General features: G+C 44.8%; 1 pseudogene; it reads right to left on the bottom strand.

The window, feature by feature from the left end:
• Nucleotides 1–206: 206 nt before the first annotated feature.
• Nucleotides 207–318, bottom strand: LOC115065559 (annotated as a pseudogene).
• Nucleotides 319–3504: the final 3186 nt, after the last annotated feature.

Here is a 3504-nt window from a genome sequence, read left to right as displayed (position 1 = left end):
AGACATGGTGCTGGAGAAGGAATTCTACATCTGAATCTTCAGGCAGTGGGAATAGAGGGACAGAGAGACTGGTTTGCAATCTGAAACCTCGAAGCCCACCCACGATGACATACTTCACCAGAGCAACACCTCCTAATCCTTTCAAATGTTGCTGCTCCCCAGTGACTCAAATCTATGAACCTACAGGGGCCATTCTCATTTAAACCACCAGAGTTGAATTTCCCATGTTTGGGGAAGTCACAGGAGCCAATACATTCAATACATAAGCCTGGGAAAACCACCTACTTGACCGTGGTATCTCCCCTGCTAGGTAATTAAACATTGTGGAGTTAAAAAATATTTTATGAATGTTTATGAAGAGGTTAGTATATTCAAAATTTTCTTTCCTGAGTTAGACAAACAAGATCTTACATTTAAACTCTTTGCCCATGATTTATCCTCCTCAAAAGCCCACAGGTGTGTGTGTGTGTGTGTGTGTGTGTGTGTGTGTGTGTAGGGGTAGCAGGTCAGAATCACAGAGCAAATACATCTTAACAAAGCCAAAATCTTTCTTTTGAGGCTCAAATTCTTTGTTAGCACACGTGTATGGGAAGTGCCCTGGCACCCTGCCATCTGTATTTTTGCTATAAGAGATACTTATTTGTAGCCTCCAGAAACTGCTGCGGTTGGCTTAGCTACTCTTATCTAACCTCCCTTTCAATGGCTTATCTTAGGACTACTTTCCATTAAGAAATTTTTATATTGTTTTTTAAATCAAGGCTTCATGGTTAAAGTTGGGGTCAGAGTTTTAAAATGACTTGTCAGTCTGTTCAAACTGACACTGGGCTTGAGCTGTTTTCCCTAAGGATCTGCATGTCTTCACACCCACTCTCCTTCCCTTTGGTTACTTTTCAGCTGTCCTCACACTGAACGGGCTCAATGCTGAAGCTCTGACTCTCACTCTCTGGGCCAAACCTGTTTTCTTTCTAAGCTTAACTGGATCTACTCTCTCAGCTTCATTGAGTCACTTCCCGTAATTTAACTGCCAGTTTCATCTAGCAATATACTGTGACCGGATCTGCCTTTGTCCCTGTGGCTACCACTGTCACCAGAATCTCACCCTCTTGTCCCTGAATCTATTCTTTCTTCCCATCCTGACTTCACAGGACAATATGATTTTTTAAAGAAGTCACAGGGACAGTGAGACTGAAACTTCACTCAGTGGGTAAAGGTGCTGACCACCAAGTCTGATGACTTGAGTTTGACCCGTGGTACCTACATAATGGAAGGAGAGAGCAGTCTCCTGTAAATATATTGTGGTATCACATGATTCTTCCCCCTGAACATGCATGCACAGATGTACACACATACAAAGAGAGGGAGAGGGGGAGGGGAGGGGGAGGGGAGGGGGAGAGAATAGATGTAAAAAACATTTATTTTTAAAAAGGTCATATTAGTGCCTGTTACCTTCAGCACTGCCACAGTGACCTACTGAAGTTCGGCCCCATCCTAATCTTTGAGGACAGGCTGCCTGGACACCATAAATTGCTCTTTAGGTGAGCTGGCAGGGTCTAGTAGGTTGTCAAAGCAAGCACCAGACAATCTCTGACATCATAACCACCCCATTTGCACACTAAGTGACAGCAGACAATTGCCATGACAACAGCTAGAAAGAAACATTAAAGGGGTGAAAAGAAGTTGACATCCCAGAAAATCTCAGCCTCTCCTAAGAAAGACATGCCTCACCCTGTCTTCTCTGCATCCACAGCTTCCTGGTGCCGAGTTAATGAGCTGATCGCCTTCTTACTCACCACAGCTCCTAGTCCTGGCCAAAGACAAAGTCTCCTTCACTGCCCAGGTGATGTTGAGTCTTGCTACTGGTCCCACAATTCCAAGGAAGAAAAGGCATCAGTTAGAGTGTTCTTTGAATATTTCAGGGGGGGTTCCCAAAGTACCAACAGTAATCCAGGCTTCTTTGCAGGGTCTCTAAGACCACATAAAACTTGGGCCTCGCCACCACCTCAGGTCGCTTTCTGCTTTGCATGCAGGTCTTCCTCCAGATTTCCCACAGTCAGAGTTTCTGGAGCCCATGTTGCATCCCTAGGAACTTAACAGAAATGGATTTCTCACAGTTCTGAAAGCCAAAAATCCTAAGAGAAGTATTTTATAGCTGAGAAACAGATCCAGAAAAGCTACCCAGCTCAAAGAAACACTTCTAGCTTCTTCATAAGAAATGAACTGTCTCTAGCAATAGACTTTCTTTTAACAGTGGTCATTTTGGAGATGAACAGAGAAATGGCTAATGTCACTTGATCAAGAAAGTTTTACCTCTGTGAATCAGAACTATAGAAATAACTCAACACAATATCTAATGGGACTTTTAATGTTCACATTTGTTTATTTTTACATATTTATTTTGATATGTAGTATGTGTTCATGTGTGTCCATGTCTGTGTGCATGTGTTCGTGTGTGTGTGTGTTCGTGTGTGTGTGTGTGTGTGTGTGTGTGTGTGTGTGTTTGGAGGCTGACACCAGGCATCTTGCTCTATTACTCTCCTCTGTAGTTTTTCAGTAGGGTTTCTCACTGAATCTGAAACTCACCAGTTGGCTGCCCAGCTTGCCAGTGAGTTCCAGGGTTCTTCCTCCCTTCATCTGCCTGGTACTGGGACAACAAGAGTGCTGGCATTAGCTCTTTCTGGGGGTCTGACCTCAGGTTCTCAGCTTGTGCTGTAAGTGCTTGCCCAGATGAGCCATCTCCCCAGCTCTGATGTTCTCATTTATAGAAAATAGGACTCTGAAGCCGAGAACACTGGGCAAAGGGCTATGGATTCCCTTAAATGAGGAGGATGTTCTTGGAAGAGTTGGAACATCCTGTTTTCCTGTTTTGTTGTCTAGGGGAGTGATGAGCGCACAGACCTAGGGCACGGTCTTCCCCAGTCTCTCCCTCCCTGCTGCTTTAAAGGGGCCTGCTTTTCCTCAGGAAGGCTTTTGGGATATCTCCCCTCTTAAACAGATAAGTTAAAGATTATCTTATCTCGGTAAACACACTGATCCTAGCAGGACAGCCCATTAACTCCCCCCCCCAAAGAATCTGGAAGTTTCCAGTACAAAAGATGCCATTCTAGGTCTCTATGAGTAAACTACACAGAGCTGATATCTGGGGTCATCTCTTCACACAAGTCCATCTCTCCCATAGAAACATTAGTCAGAGATAGCTTTCCAAGTGGCTTGCAGTGACTCTTATAGCAGAAGAGTCATCTGTGTGGTTGTTCCCGTCCCATGCCCACCAGGGGGACAAGATTCTAAGGTTTGACTCTGTGACTTCCTACGTCAGCCATCTACCTCCCTCATAGGAGGTACCTCAGTGTACCGTAGCAGGCAGCACTGAGACACACCCAGGATGCTTTCAAAATGCCTCTCAGCAGACAGGCCACTTCTTCACCTGCTTTTTAGATGGGTGGTCTTCAGGAGTCCACCATTTCCTACCTTTTACAGGGCAAGACGAAGGTGCCCTTGCTGGTTCAG

Source organism: Mus pahari, chromosome 15, assembly GCF_900095145.1.
Source record: "Mus pahari chromosome 15, PAHARI_EIJ_v1.1, whole genome shotgun sequence".
In the NCBI taxonomy this organism is placed as follows: domain Eukaryota; kingdom Metazoa; phylum Chordata; class Mammalia; order Rodentia; family Muridae; genus Mus; species Mus pahari.
The sequence above is the reverse complement of the archived record's forward strand: the minus strand, read 5'-3'. Positions and strand labels throughout refer to the sequence as shown.